At 38.6% G+C, this 22,824-nt stretch overlaps 1 long non-coding RNA gene across 1 annotated transcript; it reads left to right on the top strand.

Moving 5' to 3' along the window:
- Positions 1–4,371: 4,371 nt before the first annotated feature.
- On the top strand, positions 4,372–19,390 carry LOC116438393. The gene is made up of 2 exons (XR_004237714.1): positions 4,372–4,737; positions 15,600–19,390. It is a non-coding gene; the product is annotated as an uncharacterized LOC116438393 (long non-coding RNA).
- The last annotated feature ends 3,434 nt before the right edge of the window (positions 19,391–22,824 follow it).

The raw sequence follows: 22,824 nt of genomic DNA, 5'->3' as shown, positions 1-22,824 counted from the left end.
AAACAAGTAAATGTACACTTATTGTGAAAAAAATGAGCTTTACGGTACAAAAATATTCCTAAATATTTTTGCTCTTTCACAGGAAAATAAATGATTTCTTTGATCTTCAGTAGAATATGGAGAATTTACCCATTTATAAACTGATGAAAGAGCCTTCATGTCTTCTCAGTTAGCTGCATGATCTGTGATGGAACTTAAATGTCATTTTTCCCCGTGAACACTATTTGTCTCACCATTTGTCTTACCTTTGTTTCTTTATCTGTCACTAAGAGAGGGCTAATTGGTTCTGAAGAATGAAAAGTGCTATATTTATTGAGCTTAAAGTGATTTTACCACTTGAAATTTTACATCTTATACGTTGTCAAACATTAACTGACTGAGGACTCTTAAAAGGAGGTTGTTATCCTGAAATATAACAATTTCCACCCATTCCTTTGTTGCCTGAACATGTGTATTTTTCCATGCATGAGTGTATAGTCTTCCCAATATTCTGCAATAGAATGTAAAAGCAAAATTTTCCTGTTAAACTTGTTGCTTTAGTATTCTTTGACAGCTCTAAACATCTGTGCTTTGCTACAGCCTAATGTAAAGACGTGTTCAAATGTAGGTGGGTTATTCCAGTCATATATTTGGTAGTGTTTGAGAGCGCTTTACAAGAAAGAATTGTTTTTCTTGAAATTGTCTAAGAAATAAATGCAGTAGTCTTCTGTGAATAATAAATAAAAAGACTATATAATATGCAGAAAAACATAATGGAAAGAGCTCCTTTCCTCAAAGAAACCTTCTGCACATTGCAGAGTGTTTTAAAAGCAAACCATGGAGCAATCACATTGTCCAGTTAGGGATGCTTGTGTCCATTTCGGTACAGTGATGACAAAAAACTGCTCCTGGTCATGTTGTACTGTTTAGTTCTTTTATTTCACAGCATTTACCTGTCTTTCTTTTCCCCAAACATATTTAGCTTGTCATAAAAATAATTTCATATCTTCCAGTTGATTTCCACAATTAGTTCTTAAGTAGAACCTGAAAAAATTCTTGTTTTCTAATTCCAGTGGTGTCTGAAGAAGGCAAGAATGGCCTTCTGAGCTGTTAGACTCTGAAATGAAATAGTAAATCAGCTGCTGATAAGACATATATATCATATTAAATACAAGGAATCCACCAGAAAATCATTACACTAAAAAGCGACAATGTTGATTGATTAAAATGGTATGGGCTGGCTAGTGTTAAATCATGGTGAGTGATGTGACATTATGATTTTACATATCATATTTCTGTCAAGACAATGAAGGTAAAAGGCATTGTCATCAGATGATAACAGACAATAAGAAGAATCCTGATGTTAGATTTATTACTTGGTTTAGATTTAGAAAGAAGCAATTCTTGTCTTGTGCCACTTATAAAATGACTGTAAATTTGGTGATGATGTAAAATTCAAAGGCAGAACCACTTATAGTTTTGACAAAGTGCCAGCTATAAAGTATTTACTGTTCTCAGTGGTTCTGCCTTGTGCACTTAAATATTTATCAGAAACATGAACTCTTCTGATAAATGTTTCTAATCTTTGTGAATTTTTAAAAATATTTAGATCTTTCATCAGAAGTTAACCACCCATATTTCGTAACAGCAACAAACTTTTGCTCTTTTTTAAATTAAAAGGATGAAAATACACTATTTTTCATAGAGTACATTCTCAGCATATTTATTCCTTAGATTATGAAATGCATAGTATTTACAAGATCACATTCCTTCTGATGTTGATGATCATTTATGGACATAATTTGTGTCATGAATGCTAAGGACAGTCATAACTTATGTGCTTTATGAAGCAGCAGTCACAGAGTCTCATCACTGTTCATGTGCTCTATTTCCTACCACTGATAGATTAAACTTTTTCTCATATTGTGAATGTATTTACCATCTATATTTGTGACTGGAAGACCACTGTAACACTTGCATTTGTCACATGTCTCATTTCTCCAGATGGAGTTCGAGGAGGCCATGAGGATGGTTAGAGGGCTGGAGTACCTTAGCTATGGAGTCAGCCTGAGAGAGTTGTTAAGCCTGGAGAAAAGAAGGCTTCAGGGAGATCATAGAGCCCCTTCCAGTACCTAAAGGTGCTTCAAGAGAGCTGGAAAGGGAATTTTGAAAAGGGCATGTAGTGATAGGATGAGGGTGATTGTTTCAAACTGACTGACAGCAGGTTTAGGTCAGATATCAGGAAGAAGTTCTTCACTGTGAGGGTGGTACTGATACAGGTTGCCCAGAGAAACTGTGGATGCCCCGCCCCTGAAGGTGTTCAAAGCCAGGTTGGATGGGGCAACTGGTCTAGTGAAAGATATCCCTGCTCTTGGCAGGCAGGTTGATGATCTTTAAGGTCCCTTCCAACCCAAACCATTCTGTGGTTCTATAATTCTCCCATCCCTGAACCCTCTGCCCCAAGGAGCTTGTAAAGCAAGAAGAGACTTCTTAAACCAGTGTTGGTTGTGTGTGTCTGATGGAGACCCTTGAGACTTCACTTTCTTTTAATGTTATTATGACAAAGTTTGGGGAGTGAGACCAGATGAAAAGAGCCCAAATATTAAGTATTGCTGCAGAACTCCAGTCAGTAGTGGAAATGCATAAAAAGAGGCAAGGGCAAAAGCTCTGCAGATGTCACTGAAAACATCTGCCATCACACCTGACTTCTCAAGGTCTGCTTGCATCCTGTGCTACTGGGAATAACGCTGTGCATTCAATTATGCTAACTCCCAAATTGCTTCAGAGTAGTAAAGCAATGGCCTAATTTTGGCTTCACTGTTGCAGTGAAACTCCTGCCTCCTCCACCCCCCCACCTCCTCTTTCAAGATTTCATTACTAGTTTAGCGTAGGATATAAGTGACAGACCATTGCCTTTTATACCAAATGACTACAAAGGTATTTAGCTGCAGAGGATTAATTTTTTCACATTCATGGTCAGGGAATGTGAGACTGACTTACATTAAATTTCCCATGCCATTTGGCTTTCTGAGGCCTGTGCAGTGAAAATGAAAAAGTTTCCATGGCCTGGATGAATTTCTGATGAATGGATAAGGCTGTGTGCAGAGCAGAGATCTGTGACCCTCTGCAGCTTGCAGTCAGACACTCCACAGCTTCTTTGACATCAAAGGTTGCAGATTGTTCTGAATGAATAGAGTCCTTGCAAATCGCATCTGCTAATCACAGAAGAGCTGGGTAGCCATCATCTTTAAAAAACTAAGAATCTGTGAATTGTGGCAGATTATTTAGGCCTTCTTTAGGGTACCTCATCAGCCTAAATCCATGGAAACTCTAGCTGAAAGTTAGCTTGTCTCTTACAGGCTTATTTCCTTCCTCAGTATCCAGTAGATGCACACAGATACACACTGCATAAAAAGGGAAAAAATTAAGAGCACACTATAATCAAAACTACTGGGCTATGCAGTACCAGAGAAATATTCAAATTTCTAATAGGAGCCATAAAAGTTTAAAATGACAACCACACCTCCAGAAATTTTATTTTTGCAAGTAGCTTTTAGCAAGAGGGCTAGCATTTTCTGTAGGAAGAGTGGGAGGCTAGAAAGCTGTCTTGTTTCATACAAGTTTTCTTTTTCTCCTATACAGTTTGATTATTCTAAAAGATTGTTTGTCATGAACTTTCTTCTAGATTGTTACAGGCCTATTTTTGGAAGGCTGTAATAGAGGTCTTTGTGATCCTGTAGCAAGAATAAAGGGGTTTTGAGCAATCTGGTGATCTGCCTGTACTTTGCCTTTTCTGACCAGAGAATTTTGGATTTATACAGCACATTCACCACCTGACCCCTGCAAAAAAGAAATTTCTGAATTAAAAAAAGAAAAAAGAAGGAGATGATGAAAAAAAAAGTATATATTTTTGTAATGGACTGTCATGAGGCTATTTCTTCAATTCTCCTTTTCCCAATGATTTTATGATTTTATTCCCTGCACATGGTGTGATGCTCTTTAAAGTCCCTTCCAACACAAATGTATGAGTCTATGATTCTGTGGTTTTATGTAGAATCACAAAAAAAAAAAAAAAAAAAAAGGAAAAAAGGAAGAAAGGAAGAAAGATTCTGAAATTTTCATGAAAATCAGTGTCACCTATTCCAAAGCTTTAAAAGAAAACGAAAAAAAAAAAGGAAGAAGTCTTCTGCTTATGAATTTACAGTCGATAAATTTTGCCCTTTTTTTGATTAGTTACTCAAAGGAATTTCTCTTTGTTCTTCTGATGCTATTGCATAAATTGCTTTTTACCTCTGGTGCACCATCTAAGCCAGTTTTATATAAAGTTTTATCCCGAACGTCGCTGGCACCCTGTTGTACCTTAATCCAAGGAGAAAAATGACGCTGGCTGTATCCGACGATGGGGTTCGATAAGGACGGCAGCGAGGAGGAGCAGGGGCTGCTCGCGATCCAGCCGTGCCGAGCCTGGACGCTGGATGTCACTGCAAGACCGGGTACGCGGCGGAGTGGAGCAAGCAGGGAACATCGTCCTGAGGGTCCCCCGCCTCCGGAGCTAGACGCAGCCGGAACGGGGTCTGAGATGCCGGCGCTGCATGCAAGTAACGTGGAAGTGCAATGTATCTTTCTCTCTTGGAAATGATGAATTCCAGGACATGGAAAACGCAACAAAACCAGCCTTGCTATAGAAAGAATCTCTGCGATTACAATTGTAAGATACTGGGTTTTTAGGTCTCGAAGCCTTTTACAGAGCTTGCTCAGGTAAAGTCAAAACTGCAGATTATGGGATACTCATGTGATTATTTACTATTGTGTTTAATACAGTCAAATAGAAGACTTGGGGCTTTGCTAATTTTTAAATTTAATCTACATTTTTTTCCTGAAAGTAAAACAAGCTGATCTCAGCCTGTTTATTTAATTCATATTTTTATATATATTCTCTGCCTTTCACTTTCCATGCCTTCACATACCTTTCCTCTATATGCTTCCCATCATCCAAACTCACTTTCATTCACTGTTTATGCACATTTGCAATGTTTTTGTAAAAAAACTCTTCACTTTTTTCTACTTTTCTTCCTAACAATTTACTTTTTTTCCTCCATGTTTTGTTTCTACATACGAGCTTTATACTTTGTTTTTTTCAGCCATATTGTCTTTTCTGTCATGTTCCTCTTCACTCCATTATGTTAAACATTTTACTCTGCCCACCTTTTTTGCATGGTTCTTCCAACTACTATCACCTTTCTCTTCCTCCCACTTCACTTTTCCTTTCCTGTGATGTTCCTGTTATGTGTTCCCTTTGAATGTCATCTTTTCTCATTATTTTTCCTTATCTGTTTTATTCCTTTCTTCTTCTGTCTTGATCAGCTGAATTCTCCCTATCTGTGAAAAAGTGCACTTTTTGACTCTTTTTCTCATCAATTCAGGGAAAAGGGACAGGTAAAGGACGAACAATGACAGACTGCTTCCTGGCCAACGTTTCTGCCACTGCAGTCGGATTTGACTTTGTCTGCAGAATTGTGGTTTCTAGTAAAATAATGTCTTACAACCCAGACTGTGAATTCAGTCTCCCTCACTTATTAGCTTGCTTTATAAGTCAATTCCATTTTTCTCTCAAAAACTTAATTATTCTTAATTTATAACCATGGAGTCTATACAGGAACATATATCACATATGCACAAATATTTCATTCACTTTAAGTGGTTGAAACGGAAAAAATAATAGTCATTAGAATGAACATATGAAACATAGATGGATGATAAGGGCAGAGACACCCAGTTATAAGTGAAAAAAACTTCTTCAAAATGTTTCATATTACTCATCCAGAACTGATTGCTCAGTTCTGACCCTCATTTAAGACATGTAAAGTATCTTCAAAAGACCTAAGCTTTGGAGCATGAAATGTCAAACTCAAATGGAAATTAACTATGTGAGTAAATAAAAAGCTTGAGTTTAGAGATGATTACATATACAATGAACTTTTCCCTTGCTAACATCTTTTTATGCTGGGAGGGTTAACTAGTTTTCTTTCAAGCCGAGTAACTAATGTTATAAACAATAGTCTAAATTAATAAAAATTATTTCTAACATCTACACAGCATGGATTTTACTGTTTCTATCTGATAGAGACAGTTTAAGCCTTAAAAATTTCCTGTTGTTTCTAGCTGCACCAAATAATTTGGCCAAATTCCCCTACAACCTATGTTATCTTCTATTTAAACTATCATTGCTACAATACCACAAATATTTACTTATTTGTAACTTCACATATTATTTGGACATAAAAATATATATTTATTGATATTAAATATTGTTCATATTTTATGACTATGGGCTCTTTTAATGAAATTTTAATGTTAGCTATTTTTTCCTTATTAATTGGGATTGCTGATTAGCCTGTAGCACAAGGCATGGGTTTTGCCCATCCCCAGACAACCGATCAGACAATGAAAGATAATGCATACACATAATTCAGCTGTGCTCTTAGAGTGAATGAGTGAGTTGCAACACATAATGATAGAGCTCCATTCCCATCCTGTTTGAAGACTTAATGGATGCCATACTTCTTGATAAAAAGCATTGCAGCTATTCAGCTACTTGTTATTCATGTAAATGTTTTTATCTCAAAGGAGGAGTGGTTTTTGGCATTGCCAGAGTGGGTCAGAGGAGCCTTTGTTAGGTGGAGATATCGGACCAACCAGAAACTAGAATCAGCTGTATCAGGGTACAAGCTGCAGTAGGGAATACCATGCCCTCTCAGGCCGAAATAGTGTTAAGCTCATGTCCTGAAACCCAAGTTTTTCTCTATCCAGCACTCAGTCCCTTGATGTTTATTACAGTAGCTCTTGATATTCTTATAAACCATTTAAATGTCAACTTTTTTAGACCATTGAAATATTAACTTTCTGAATCCTGGTAACATCTTGTGTCACTATTCAAGCAGCTGGAGCTTCTGGATGGGTTGTTCTTGAAGTTCAGTGATACAGCTCTGACAGGCAGTCTACCATTGAACTATGTTTTTGGGCAGTGTAGCAACAACCCCATGTTAAGCTCTCCTGCATCGCAAATAATACATGTGCTCAGCTGAATGAAAAATGACATTGAGATTCCATATTTAAAACTGTTTCTGATTAGCGTGGTGTTGAATCCCAAAGACCCCCAAAGGCAGAAGTAAATCACCAGTGAAGTAAATCTATCTTAATGAATATATTGCAAGTAGACCACTGGTAAGTTTGGATTGCTCTGGATGCATAGTATTTGATGTACTAGATCATAAAATTCTTTGGGACTGTGCAGGGGGTGGTGTATTTCCACTTGCTGCTCTCTCTTCTCAGCAGGCTGCTAGCCACCCGTAATTAAGGCAAATAAACTCTACTTTCCCTGGAGTTGTTTTGAGCATGTTTGTTGTTGCTAAAGCAGCACAGTATGGTTTGGTAGGACTCAACAGAGAAACCAGTTCAGGCATGGCAAGACATAAGCTGACCCTTAGTACAGGACACATTGCTGGGCAACTACAAGGTAAATTCAGAAGAGAGGTTAAAAGAATTTGCCAATACCACCCTAGATGAAAATCATTCCCTTTTCCAATTTTTCCTCCTCTTTTCCTTTCTCTCTTTCTCCTTCTCCCTTCCTCTCTAACTCTTGCTCCAGCTTCCCGCCCCAGCCTGCAGCTGGTAATAGTTTACAGGGCACGTTGCTGTGTTAATACCTTGTTAAGGCTGTTTCAGCTGCTGGGTCTCTGAGAGGTCAGTGTCAGGACTATTTTACTGTGAACCCTTGATATGCAGGGTAAAGCCGGGGACAGGTAGAGCTTCCCCTTTCTCACACCGCAGGGAGCTGAGCTGCTGCAGGCACCCCCTCCCACAGTGTTGCACTGCTGGCAATGTGGGCAATAAAAAATAATCTGTTTCTGATCAAAAGTAATTAGGGTTTATAGAAGCATGTGTATTAATGGACTAGACATCACATCACAGACATTGCCTGGTATCTCTCAATTCAGCTTGGTAAAGCTGCAGGTGTTAAAGAGCTGTTGAATGCTGTTGTCTGTGCAATATGGGCAAGTAGCAAAAATAATTCTGCAGCTCATAAAGTAAAGTTGAAAATAGGAGTAGATGATTAAAAATATAAAATGTTAGTATAACTGAACTTCTGGCACTGGTGTCTGAGTCTGCTGGGCTTCTAGCGCAGCAGAGAATATTACATGTAAGGCAACGTCTGGATTTAAAAAGGCAGGATTACAGTGTCATTTCTCAGTTTAAGAAAATATTGTATATTTTCTCACAGAATTTGTTGGAAAAAAAATATATTATGTAGACAATGGGAAAGAGAAAGAAAAGTAAAATCCATTTTAGAGATCAAGCACAAAAGGAAAAAATCCACTTTGTATTTGTAGTATTTCTAGCACAGAGGGGGATAAAAAGGTTACCCAAAACACAGAATTTTTCTTTCTTTCCTTTTCTGGTTAGTTTTAAGATGCAGGTTGAGTGGTCAATTTTTGCACTCGGTTACAAGGTTAATCACAGGCCAAGCATATTTATGGTTTTGTAATACCAGCTTTATTTACTGGCTCTGCCTACATTTTTAAAGATGTGTTTGTTTTATAATACATAATTAATGAAAATTACTTCTCATTAGTTAGTTATTAATTTGGAATGCATGAGACCCAGTGTAACATTTGTATGGTGTATACATGCATATCCTGACAGCTAGGAATGCAATGAATACTCAAAATTAAGGAATAGGATCCCTGAAAGTCTTCTACTGGGTGTGTTTTAGATTGTCATATAAATTAGTATTTCTCTTTCAGAAACGGAAATGGGAATATAGCTCAGATACAGTCACACATTTTACAAATTTTTATTTATCTTTTGTTTTTCTGACTTCATATTCATTTATGGAAGCCACATTAATTTATCACTTAAGTATCGCTGCTGCACATATTATCTGTTCATGAGAAATTAAAGGCGTCATTAATTTCCTTTAATATGAACCTATGTAGTCCTTCCCTTTCTGCAAAATACATGTGAGATAGAAGTTAAAATTGGCAGTAAATGTACAATGCTGACCTAGACCCTGTGAGGAAAAGGCAAATTCTGAGAGATAAGGCTGGCAGTGCCCTCTGAACCCAGCAGACACTGGCTCACATGCTATATAGTCAAAATGTATTTTTCTTCTAGGGGTAGACAAACAAAATATGGAAATTTGCTGAACAGCATGAGCATCCTCTGAACTGGGAGATCTCAGTCAGAAAGTGTTCAGTTACTGGAAATCTGCAAAGCATACATGCCAAAACAAGGTTACTGGGGATTTTCAAGTCTTACAAATCTCATCAAAAATTAACAGGGGAAAGGTCATTATTTTTGTGGTACCAAAAGGCCAGAAATGACAGTAAATTCTGGTGCTTCCTATGAGACTCTGGAGATAAAAATGGGAGGATTAGGCAGAGAGAGCCTGCTAGTTTTTCTCATTGTTGATTGAACTGTTAGCACAGAAAGAAGGGAAGACAAATATATATACCTCAGGAGTATATATTTGACAGGTTACAATAAAAATTGATGCTTTAATTCTTTGAAAGTCCATTCAAGCTATAGAGTTGGTGCTGAACCTAGTTTTCTGTAAATGTAAACATTTCATACGTCTTTATTTTAAAGGAAAGCATAAAACAAATCTGTGAAAAAGGCTTGCATTACATTTGCAGTGGATCAAATACCTGCTGCAGGTGAATGTGCAAATGATGTTCATTCAGAAGCTTTTTTAGTTATTTGGCTATTTACTCATACCTTTGTATGATTGGTAGGTGCAAACTTGGCTCATAACTGTGCAATTACATTTTTGCAAAACTGTCTTTTTTCTCTCCCTCTTCTGTGGTTTAGAAGTTATTGATTGATGTTATTGTTAGTTACAGTTCAAAAATACAGGTTTTCCTCTTATTCTGCTTCAGAAGGTATGTATCAGAGCAGTGACAAAATACTTCCTTGCACTCTTAGGTTCATTCTAGTGGGTTTTTGTCTATCCCCAGCAATCTTCCACATCCTTTCCTTGTCAATTCCTCTTCTTCTATTGCTTCTATTGCATGAACGTGACCTCATCCAGAGCTGTTTTGAACACTGTGTGGTCCCTCCCTTGCCTATTTTCTCTATACCCATGATAATACTGGATGGGATGAGTGGGAGTAGCTTAAACAGAGAAGGATAGAAAAAACCAGCAAAGCACCATGGCATTTTTTAAGACTGGATATTTAGATGGAAAAAAATGGGCAAAGTGATGTTCATAATGATCCTTTTATATTTTTAAAGAAAAATGTAAGCCAGCAGCAACTAGAAACATAATGCGGAAAGAATACGACGAGAAATAAAGCAGATTAAGGCCTGAATAAACAAAACCAAAAGTTCCTCCTGCCTAAAACATCTCATCCTTCCAAAGTATCCCATTCCATGAGCAGAGAAGACAGAACTACAGATAACCTCGGTAATAACATCTGTTCAGGATAGATGTCAAAGAATATTAACTGGAGAAGCTGTGAATGCTAAAATAGCTGAGTTCTGCTGGAGATATGCCAACAAATGATAATGTGGCAGTCTTTTCAAGAATTAATATTCTTCAGGCACTAAGCTGCCCTTGTCTTTTATATCAGGTCTAAGTGTCTAAGATGCTGTATCTCCCAAGACAAGACTGCATCAAGCAGATCACATGTATGTGGCTAGAGAGATCAGTCACTTTCTATGCCTTCTCGTCAGCTCGCTTTCACCCCTTGAATCTGCCAATTAAATAACTTTGCATCTCAGAAACGACCATTTTTATGTTAATTTACTCAGTTAAACAGGCAGATTTTAACACAGTTTGAGCAGAGTGTTTTGGTTACACGCTGGAATGATGACATGGATGCAGTGCATTTTCTAATCATGAGTAGATGAAATAGGTGATGTTTTACTTTTTTTAGTATCCTGAAATTTTTGGATTGGAATAATTTTGAAGTGCTACTAGGATTTTCTTTCTCAGGAACTCATACAGTTGTGCTAACAAAGTTATGGTGATCTCAGGCAATGTTATGAAAGTTTTGAAAAATTATTCTGCACACAAAGTGTGAGGGCTGGAACTACTTTTTTAAGCATAAAACTGGGAATTGCATACTTGATTTCTGATTCACTTTCTTGTTTAAAAAAATCTTCAAAACATTAGACAAAAAGTTATCAAGCCTAGATTCCTGTAGAAAGGCGAATGTGTACTGACAATAGTTAAACAGACACCATAATTCCTGTCCTGTGGAAATTAAAAGTAGTACTATTCAGAACTGCAACAAAAATGACATTTTGAAATTTTCCATGTAATGAAAATTCTGACATTTTGCTTAGAGAAGGTCAGAGTGACATTTCATTGTGAAGTACTGAGATGCTTTCTGGGGCTTCTTGGGTCATCTCTAATTGCCTGCCAGGTAGAAACCCAAGGATTTGGGGGTCCTGGAGTGCTGGGGGGCAAACAGCTTGGAGGCATGGTCTCTGCGGCAGCCTGCCTAATGGGTGGCCTCTAGACCAGATGAACAGGGTGGCAGAGTGCCAGGCAGAACATTCTGACTTTTATTAAGATTTAATAATAACCAAAATATTCTTACCCAACATTTTAGTAAATTAGGAGTTTAGAAAGTCAGGAAAAAAACCTAGACCTAACTGCTTATGTTTATAAGGTGCTTTGTACTGTGTGACTAAACAATCTTTCTCATTTCCTGAACATTTTAAACTTATTAAAACATGACTACTTCTTCAACACAGGGAAATATGGGCTTTATATTTTTACTTTTTTTACTTCAAACTTTGGGATGTGCCATGGGTTAGCAAAACATAGTCCTGAAAGTGATGTTCTTGTAAAGGGGTGCTTACAGCTTCCTCTGTGAGCTGACAGAACCTATCAGCTGACCAGTTTGAATATGGACAATTCTTTAAGCCACTTAGAGTTGTGACTGCCTCTGTGATCCACATTTAAGAATAGACAAACCCCAGGCAGAGCTCTCTCTCGTTTCCGGCGCTGGGACAGGTGGCTGCGGGCCCCGAGCGGGGGCCAGCAGGCCCGGTCCAGGCCCTGCTTGGGCTGGGCCAGGCCGGGCCACGGCCATCCTGGAGCCAATGGGCCCTGTTCCACCTGTGGAACCCCCCCTCAGCAGGGCTGTGGGCAGCCAGAGGGGCTCGGCTCCCCCTCTCCAGTGTGGCCAAGATTCAGCTGAAGCTGCCCTGCTGTCCGGCAAAAGATCATGTGACCAACAGTGATAAGTGACATTCCAGCTGCAAGGCCGAGGTGAGATTAACCCTTTTAGTGCTGTGAAGAGCTGAAAACCTGAGGGAGAAGAAAGAGGAGATGCTTAAAGCTGAAATTCTGTTGTAAAGCTATGGTATATCAGAGCATCCCGTTGTAATTTCATGAAGGCATGGGGGGTGAAACGTTCAACTTGTACTTGTGAGCAAGAGCACCTGCACTGAGATAGGCAGACGCTGAAGTGGCTGTAATTTAATGAGAAGTTTGAACAGGGAGAGATGGAAGCGATGAGGACTTTTGCTCCAAATGGAAAAAGAGAAGACCTCAGTTCCTAGAGATGCTCCCAGAGATAGTCCTAGAGATGAAGATGAGGAGGAGCCTTTGCTCCCAGGGAAGGAGAAGGGCCTCTATTCTTAGAGATGAAATGCTCCCAGAGATGGGTGAAGAGAACTTTTGTTTCTGAACAGCTCAACCTTAAAATTGCACCCCGGTAGCCCAAGATTGGACCCTCGAAAGCAGTTGTGGGAAAAGCTGCAAGTCAGGGAAGGGACTCACATGGGAGCAGAGAACCAACCCGGGCGGCTGGCTCATTGTGATAATGTTTTCATACCAGGGGCAAGAGAGACTCCTTTCCCTAAATGGACTGAACAAGGTTATTATGGAAGTGGTAAACAGACTGAACATCTCAAGGGTTGTCTTTTTACATTGTCAGTGGGAGAAGGGAGAAAGGTGGGAGGAGGAGAAGTGTTCTGAAGGTGTAGTATGATTTTTTTTCCTTCTTTTAGGTCTGTTAATAAACTTCTTTATATTCTTTCAAATTTGGTGCCTGCTCTGTTTTTCTTCTAATTCTTATCTCACAGAAAGTAAACAGTCATGAGTATTTTGGACCAAACCACTACAGGATGGTTTTACATTCTGTGGCTAAATTCATTTCTGTTGGGCCCTCTGTGGATATTGCCAGATAAATTTTTAGGGGTTTTGGTGGTTTGGTTGTTTGTTTGGTTGACTTTTTGGGGGGTTGTTGGGGTTTTTGGTTGTTTTTTTTTTTTTTTCTTTTTTTTTTTTTTTGGAGGTGTGACAGTATTTTTGGGATAATTCCAGAGGTTTAAGAGCCTCTCTTCCCATCTGCTTTCTTGAAGCTGTGCAATCTGAATTAGTTCTGCCATCTGGATAGGAATAAGATCTTCTGATGGAATGGAATAATTTTATGTAAACTATGATTAATGAATTATATGAATGGGAGACAGAGTTTTCAATGAAAATCCAGTCATACCCTTTGATCACAGAAATCTTTCCCTGGCTAGAGCAACTAGACCTTTTTCCCATGCACGTTGTTAGACAATAAATCAAGCTCTTCCAATGAGCTGTACTTTTACTCAGAATGCTGGAAAACACAAAATGGAAGTTATAAGGATACAAGTACTGCAAACATCATCTATTTATACTGGACCTATACAAGCAACATCTCAGAAAAAATGTGAGAGTTCCATGCTCCAGTGTGGGAGGGTGTTCCATCCTCTCCAGTTCCCTGATGTCAAGTCCGTGATGCTGATTTACAGTAAGATTCAGTTGTGATTTAAGGCAGAGGTATTCTGCCTTTTCTTTTTTTGTAGCCTTGTCCTACCTTTTTGTAAGTTGCAGTGGAGAAGACTAGCAGAATACCCATGTTCTGCCCTCATCAGCAGTACCAGGGAACTTCATGCCTACATTTTTTGGGTTGTGTTCTTACCTTTCCTTCCCAGGTAAGGAACTATGGATATATGGGACATATTTGACACCAAGAATTCTTGATCCCAAGGGTACTTGATTCTATTCTTCCTAATGCAGAAATATGCCTAACATTTTCAAGAACATTTTCAAGTTACATTTTAGCCCATGAGTGAAGGTGAAATTTACAGAAATAAATGTTGTTCTTGGTTCAGCCCTTTGGTATCCCATGAGACTGATTTCAGTGTACCTGATTTAAACTATTATAAAACAGTTAAGCTCCACCTGGACGACCAGATATCTTTGCTAATAAAATGAATACTTACTTCCATTCTTCAGCTTGCACAATTTGTGGGGGTGAAATTAATACTAATAGATGTCTTCTGAATTGTTTTGCTAAGTAATATACAGTCTAATATTGTCTCTTTTTCATTGTCTTACTTAACAGTTTCAAAATTCTGTTAACATATCAACACATACTGTGTAAAATTAGGTTTATTGATGAGGAGAATATGGTCAATACTTTAGTTTAATTACCCTTGTTTGGAATCTCATAATCTCTACTGGCCAAGGTTTACAAAATGACCCAAATTATCTCATTTATGTATTTCTTTTGCGTCTAGGGATATGTTACTCAATGGAGGTCTGCAGTAATTTTGCAGATTGAGACTTTGCTGTTTTCCAAGGATAACTTCAGGAGATTCTGAATCCAATAAACTTCAGGAGATTCTGAATCAAAGTGGCACAGAAACTTTAAGGAATTTCAAAAAGTCGTGTCATAAAAAATTTTGCTTTCTTACAGTAAACAACCCTCCTTATTTATATTAATTAAAGAACAAGAATTGAAAATAAATCAGGGAGTAAGAGTTAACTAAAACATTAAGAGTGGAAAATGAGGGAGATACTAGCCTCCATCACCTCTAATTATGTCAAAATAATTATTTGTACTGGTCTTTTATATTCTCACAATGAAATTAATAGCACTTACCCAGAGAATTCCAGGAGAGCTCAGCTCATTACCAAAAGCCAAAATGATTTTGCATGTATTTGTACATTACTTCCTACTTGAGAGAAATGTAGGAGTGCTTCTGGAGATGCAATATGGCAATTTTGTTTTCTGCTACCCCACCTACATATTCTCAGGCTTTTCCAGAACAAAAAATAAGTCAAGCAAACAAATGAGAAGAAACCCATTGCCTTTTTCGGAGGAGCATCATTGATTAGTTTAAGGTATCTCTGAAGCAAGGTGATCACGCACGAATGGTGCCTGGTCATGCCTTTGGGCTGGCTATTCAAATAGAATAATGTGAAACAATAAACCAAAACAGTTTTCAGTATAAGAATTGACTTCTGGAACTGCATGCATGTATTCCCTTGTGCTTGCCAGGGAAATGCTGGGGAGTTTCCTCAGGTAGCTCAAGGACCTGTGCACAGGCTGCTTTGGTAGCACTGCTGACTTCAGTGAATTGGATCCAAAGGACCCTACGCTCCTTTTCAACTTCCTTGAGCTGCAGAGACCTGTTGGGTAGCTCTGATGGAGCACATTTGCTCTATGATATATGCTAAAGCTATTTAGAGCTACAGGGGAAATTACAGCTGGTGACTAGGAGAGGTTTGAAGGAAAAAGTGTCTGTTATTCAGATATATAATTATTTCTGCCATTCTTGCACAGGGGGTGACTTTCTGACCAGGAACGGAAGCAGCTGTTCCCAGTCCACTGACAGCAGGAGAAGCACAGCCTTGTGAGGATACCCAGTCTGCTTGGAGAGTGTCTTCAGAACTGGCTGGCTTTGAGCTGAGCATCTGCCCCAAGAGTCCTGAAAGTTGGAAGCTGTAGTCTGCTTCTCACTTAGAAATTCAACTAATCCTTCATCAGCCTTTAGTCAAGCAGCATTGTTATATTTCACAGCATTCAAATAAAAATTTAGCCTCCAAGTCGTGTGACAGCATTGATGGAAGAAGGGGGAAGGGAATGCTGCTGTTGCTCCCTGCAATTGTCATAATGTAAAGATAGTATGGAATATGTTAATAATTTCAAAGTGGAATATGTTAATAATTTCAAAGTTTAAATAGGGTAAATTCTGCACATTTCAGGTTAATGGCTTTGAATGTGTGATACAATAGATGATGAACTGTGGAGGTGTGTGCTGTGTGGTCAGATGTCTACCCAAAACCAGACAGTCTTGGCATCCATTATGGTACGTTGACAAAAAAAGTAAGAAAACCCAGGAATGGGTAAATGTGCAACAGAGCCCCTTCTGCTTGTAATAACACCTTAGAGGGATTAGGAGTTAAAAAATAAAGAGGATAGCCGCCTCAAATTTGTTTTCCTCTGAGTGTTTTCTGAAAATAATGGGTTTGTTTTACTCTCTTTGAAGGAATAACAATGTAAACAAGGTATTACCAAAGGTACTTGAAATTAGTCTGACCTTCTGGTGAAGGAGTTTCATATTTGAGGACTGACTGGCTGTACTTTAAGTGACTAGGGAGCTTGCATATGTTGCCGCTGCAGTTAGCTCAGTAGCTGTTACAAAAAGTTTTCATCTTGGCAAAGAACAACATAAGAATTTTTCACTTGGACAGTAATGAATACTAGAGCTGCCATTTTAGCCTTGATTATTATTCTCATGGCAAGAGTAGATGTATCTTCAGTGCTGAGACATCACTAGTTATGCAAAGGCTGCAAGCCTTTGAATCTCTCTCTATGCCAGACTAGAAAGGGTCAGATTTAGAAATAAGAAGTTCATGTAAATTCACAGAATATGCTGAGTTGGAAGCGAACTTAGTAGGAACTAAAAAAATGTGGAAGGGGGGAAACTTTTCGAGAACTTCCAATTTCTATCATTCAAATTATTTTGACAACAGCCTGACTGGGCAGAGGATATGTGAAAGAAAAAATTTCCTTTTATAGAGGAACTTGTTTCTTGCAGAGAATAGATTGCATGATTCTTGGAATATTTGAATTTCAGCATCAGACAAAGTATCTGAAGTTCTTTTAACTTTAGAATGATTTCTGCAGAAGAGCATAGAACTTAAAATGGTAAACCCCTGCTTTCTGTTTCCAAGATAAGAATGTTCATGAAAAGCTTATATTATATATTTATTAGTAGAGAATTCACAGATGGGTTGCCTAGCTGATCACTTTAGATACACATTGTTGGCTTCATGAGCTAATAGAAAGAAAACCCTTTTTCTGCATACCTAGTCGTCAGTGGTTAGATTTACCAGAGAATGATGCACACAATCCCCATATATAAACCAGTCAAGGGATATTTTCTACAGGCTTAAGTGCCTCCAGTAATTTATTTTTTCCCCAGCCTAAGTCTAGTAACTTCAGCTTGCATGATTACTGAGATTTGTGCTCTAGTTCTTGCCATCAATTCATTCCTGAACTTGTAAAATGCAAGGTCCTGGTATGTATTTTTCTTTCCAATTCTTCAGTGAATGAAGAATTCCTTACATTAGAAGCTATGATCTCTTCAAAGATATTCTTCACTGCATTGGGTGAAGTAAATACTGGAGTATATGATTTGATTTGTCATACATCTCTGTCTGTAAAAGAAAAAACTTCTATGCTGCATTTTAGGGCCAGACCATCAGTTAGAATAAATGAGCATAACTCTTGTGATTTCACATGATTTCAAATTACACAACTAGTAGTCTACAAAACAAAAAGAAACTGTTTTTTTTTGCAAATCTGTTCTACCATCCTGAAATAAAATAGTAGCTGCAGAGGGTAACGTGTTGATGAGGAGACATAGGAAAGGCCTCTAAGTTAGAATGGTTACCTTAGAAGATATCAAACACATCCGCAAACCCATTTTTTTTGAGTAGTATGAACTTTTCACTTTAATTGGCGCTATTATTTGCAGACAAATGTTGTGTTAATGGAGGAGGGAAAAAGATGTCATGCATAGTTTCAGAAGGACACAAGTATCTTGATAAAAGAAGGCATAGAAGGACAGAAGCATAATTAAGCTGGACTGACTGTGGAGGTCATGGTAGAATAACAAGTATCAAAGGATGCAAAAGCAGAGAAGCGTTGGCATGGAGACTGGGAGGCACTTTAGTATTAAATATAGTACATTTCAGATGGAAACATGGAATAGCAGCCTGATCACAAATACTTCTGGATTTTCAGTGATTCCCATTACCCAGACCTAAATGAAAACCTTGGTCTTCTGCTGTACTGAATCAACATTTTGTTTCAACTAAATATAAGTTTTTTATATCTTCATAGGTTTTGAGGCTTGTAGTAAGTTCTGTTACATCTTTTATATCACAGAACATTGCTTTTCATCAGGTTGTTCTTACTGGTGTCCCTTACAGTCTTTTAAAAAGGAGATTCCTGTTTTCCCTTAAACCATCATAGTTGTGATTTTGTGGTGTTATTGTGCCAGGTTAGAAGATGCTGTGGTTCATCATCCAGCTGGGATGATGGGATATTTCAGAGATCTCTGAAGACCAGGTGTTATGACCTGCCCCAGAAAACGAGGGTAACTCAGGTTCTTGTTAACAGATCCCTTGGGGTGGGTTAGAGTGAAACAAAACTGATGGATGTTAATAAATATATTTATGTAGGGTTTATTTTAGAACAAAATGGTTGAAGTGGGAAGCAGGCATGTAGCCATTTTGGTTACCATTATCTATAGTAATACAGCAGCATGGAAGCATAAAAATGTTACAGGAAGGAAGGAACAAAGAAACAAAGGAAGGAGGAAAAACATATCACCACCCGTAGATCTCACAACAAGACTTTATTGTTGCAATTTAGATGTCTGTTGGCTGAAGTGGTGCTCTTATTTCATTGGGGGTGATGGAAGAAGTCTGTGAAACACGAAGTCCATTGGGTTTATATTATGCTTAGGCCAGATGGAAACATCCTGGTACCACCCCTGGAGTGAAGAGTTTTACACTGGATGGTGTAACACTGGATGAGGAGACATTTCAGGAATCTTTGACACCTTCTAATACATTACAGCTGACTATTACATCAGCGCAGCTGAGTCAATTATAGCCTACTATGGGCCCATAATAGGGGAGTTATCACAGCTGAGTTCACCTGAGTAAGGACAAAGAAACAGTACCCTGTCTCTCAGGGTTTGCCTCTTTTCTTATCTTACTCAAAACCCGCTTTGTAGCCCAAGCTGGCACCTGTGCTCACTCTCTGCGCCTGGGCGGTTACTGTGCATGTAGGCATCTTGCCCCCTGATTGTTTGAGCCATCACCATTCCAGTCTCTCCCACATCCTTCTTCTTAGACCTGGGATAATTGGGCAATGGTACCATCTTTACTTGATCTCAAGTCTCCCACCAGGGAACAGTTATATAAAGAAACCTGTCTTTGCCTATACAAGGTTTATATACTATGTTTTGTTGTTTCTTAACTGTGTTTTGAAAATAGCTCTTTACAGCTCTGTTGGTTTTGAAAGCTTTGTTTTATTAAAGAACATACATGAAAGAATAGAGGCTTGTTTTTCCATCTGTGAGCCATAAAATACATATTGGCATATTGATCACATCTCTCACCTGGTATCTATTCTCAGTGGTCTTTACAAAGTTACTGAACATATGGTTGGGAGACAATACTTGTGATATGTTCTCTGCAACGAATTATTTTACTTCAATAATGTAATTGATTATTAAGTACAAATTTATGTATTAAATTATAGAAATTTATAAACAATATAGTATAAATAAATTTAATTAATAAATGATTAATGACTGCCAAATCAGTCAAGGTTAGGGCTCCATTTTAAGTGAGTAGATGCTCTAGTTCCCGGATGTCTACTGACTATTGTTAAAGTAGAGGTCACTACAAAAACTTACCTAGGCTGATTCTGAGTTCTCTGTAAATGTTCTTGATACTTAATGTAAATTTGTGTGCTGGTGAGTTAGACTTCATCTGACCTGCTTTCTTCATAGATGAGATAAAATGGATAGGTCCTGTAAGTTTAGCATGGGCAACAGGGGAATCCCTCACAGCTGACTCCTTAGAACCATAGTGCTGACAATGAAGACAAGGAGGTTCTGTAGGAATGTAAGTTGCTGTTTTCACATGTCTATGTTGCATTTACAAAAGCTTATATCCTTCATAATTTTGTTTTCCTTCTCCATGTACATGTGTTTGTGTGCAGGTGCATCCATGAAAAACTGGTGTCATTCAACCAAAGTTAGTGTAACTAGCTGTATTGGGTTTGCAGGGCAAGGTTTTGTAGCTGTGGTGCTACCAGGATGGCTTCTGTGAGAGGATGTTGGAAGCTTCTCTCATATCTAATAGAGGCAATGCCAGCCAGCTCCAAGACAGACCCACCACTGGCCAAGGCCAAGCCCAAACTCCTCAGTGATGGTGGCATCATCTCTGGGATAATGCATTTAAGCAGGGGGAAAAAAAAAATGTGACAACAACTGGAGCAGGACTGCTGGCAAAATTTGTGACTCTGTGGGGGACTCATGCTGGAGAAACCAGTTCCTGACAGACTGGACATCCCATGGAAGAGATCTGTTTCTTCAGGACTGTACCACGTGGGAGGAACTCATGTTGGAACAGTTTGTGGAGGACTGTACCCTGCTCTCCCATAGGAATCACTCTGTACTAGAGCAGCAGAAGAGAGTGAGGAGTCCTGCCCCTGAGGATGAGGGAACAGCAGAGAAAATTTGTGATGGACTGACCACAACACCCATTCTCTGTTCCACTGCACCACTCAGTGATGAGGAGGGAGAGACTGAGGAGTGAAGTTGAGCCCAGGAAGAAGGGAGGGGTGGGGGGAAAGTGTTTTAAGATTTGTGTTTAGTTCTCATTATTCTGCTCTATTTGATTAGTAATACATTAAATTAATTTCCCAGTGTCGAGTCTGTTTTGACCATGATGGTAACTGGTGAGTGATTCCTCTTTGTCTTTATCCTGACCTTATTTGAGCCTTTTGTTATACTAACTCTCTCCTGTCCTGTTGAGAAGGGGAATGATGGAGGACCTGTGGTATGCTCAGGGTTACCTCACCACACCAGCATCAGGTCAGCTCTCCCTGTTTAGATTTGAAAGGTAGCCACTTCATTTCATACTTAGAAATTATTAACATGGCCTTCTGCTTAGCTTCCAGTCTGAGTTGTGAAGTCTCTAGGTCCTCTTTTTGTACCTAATTTCTCCTTTCTAGTTTTTGCTTCACCTGGTGGAGTTTGGTTAAACCTATAACTTCTGTGATAAAAAGATTAAAATACATTTAATTCCAATCTGATCCAATCTTCTCTTTCTATTTTTTTCATGCAGTTTTTTTGTTTTCCTCCGTCAATATGCAGATGTTGTTTTTATTGTATCCTGTGTGAAAATGACATTTTCAGCTCTACAGTACATAAGTAGAGGGCTTATGCAGTGTGTTTACATCTGATAGGGGATGATGTTACTGAAGTATTTTAAATTTGATTTCCCCTCTATCTCCGGGTATTCTTCCCTCTCTTTTTAAAGCTAACTCTGTGATGCTAAACCAGTTTGTAGGTATAAAATCTGACAGAGAGGGTTATATGTACATGCATTTGGTATCTAAACAGATAGGTATCTATCTATCTATCTATCTATCTATCACTCTATCTATTTAGCTAATCCATCAATTATCTAATCTATCTATTTGTAAAGGTGTTTTAGTCCTTTTTTTTACATTCATTGCCATGAGTTACTTATTCTATTAAAGGTTTATAGGATCATTCAGGTTGGAAAGGACCTTAAGATGTTTTTTGTCCAGCCTCATGTTCAACGAAGGCCACCTTTGGCCTTTTTTGAAAATGGCTGTGATGTCGCCTATTTGTCATTGTCAGGGATGTTCCCTGATCACCATCATCTTTGAAAGATGGTGGAAGGTGGCCTTGCAAGAACATCGGTCACTTTCCACTTTTTCTTGAATGCTTTTTGTCTAGACCTGTGGATTTCTATGGATAAAGTTGTCTCCAGTAATCTCTGTCTTGATGCTCATCCCCTGGTCTTAGTCTTTCTCCATGAATCTTGCCCCTAAGAATGGAGGCCTGGGAGATGTTGATGGGGATAACTGTGGCAAACAAGGTATGGAGTAACTTGTCCTCATCTGTGTCTGCTCTTGGAAATCACCCACATTCTTCAACAATGCCTCCCGTTTTTCACTGTTTAGCCTTTTATGGTTGATGTAAAGCAGAAGCTCTTCATTTTGCTTTTGAAACTCCTTGCAAGCAAGCAGTTAAGCTGGGGTTTTCCCTACAGCATCCTAATACCATGCCCAGACAATGCTTCCAAATTTTGTTGTAGCCAGACCCTGTGTCATCCTCCCACCCTTGCTCTGGAGCTCTAAAATGAATTACCTGCCAAGGCACACTGGTCTCCTTATTTTCCTACCTTTTTACAAAGTATTATGTTAGATTGTTCCTGTATGCAAAGGCTGCTGTCCTTAAAGGTCTACAGTTTCCTTGAGCTCTTCTTTCATGTTCCCAGGACTGACACATCCAGTAGCACTGCTGACATTTCTTGTCGCAGACTCACAGTGGGACTTGTGGTGTAACATATAGAACAACTGGCTTTTTCCAAGTTTACAACTGATTTCTTCTATTACTTGTTATGTGAATGTCAGGTTTTAAAATGTAATAATCACTTAACATCATTTGAACCTGAATATTCCCTGACTGAGAAGACACTGAAGCTATGAGCAAATAAAACCTGTTTGTGCTGCCTAATTCCAATCAGAATTGCGGCACTGTTCCATAGCATCTCTGCTGGATGAACCAGAACTGGCACATCCATTGATTTCTACCAGCTGTTTTCTGCCAATTCCAGTTCCTGACAGGGAGCAAGCTGTGTAGCTGGCAGCAAAGAATCGCAAACAGTTCAAATATGCCCCAGGGAGGGCAAATGCTTACCCAAAGCTCATCAAGGGATTGCTA

The sequence above is a fragment of the Corvus moneduloides genome, chromosome Z (assembly GCF_009650955.1).
Source record: "Corvus moneduloides isolate bCorMon1 chromosome Z, bCorMon1.pri, whole genome shotgun sequence".
In the NCBI taxonomy this organism is placed as follows: Eukaryota; Metazoa; Chordata; class Aves; order Passeriformes; family Corvidae; genus Corvus; species Corvus moneduloides.
The sequence above is the reverse complement of the archived record's forward strand: the minus strand, read 5'-3'. Positions and strand labels throughout refer to the sequence as shown.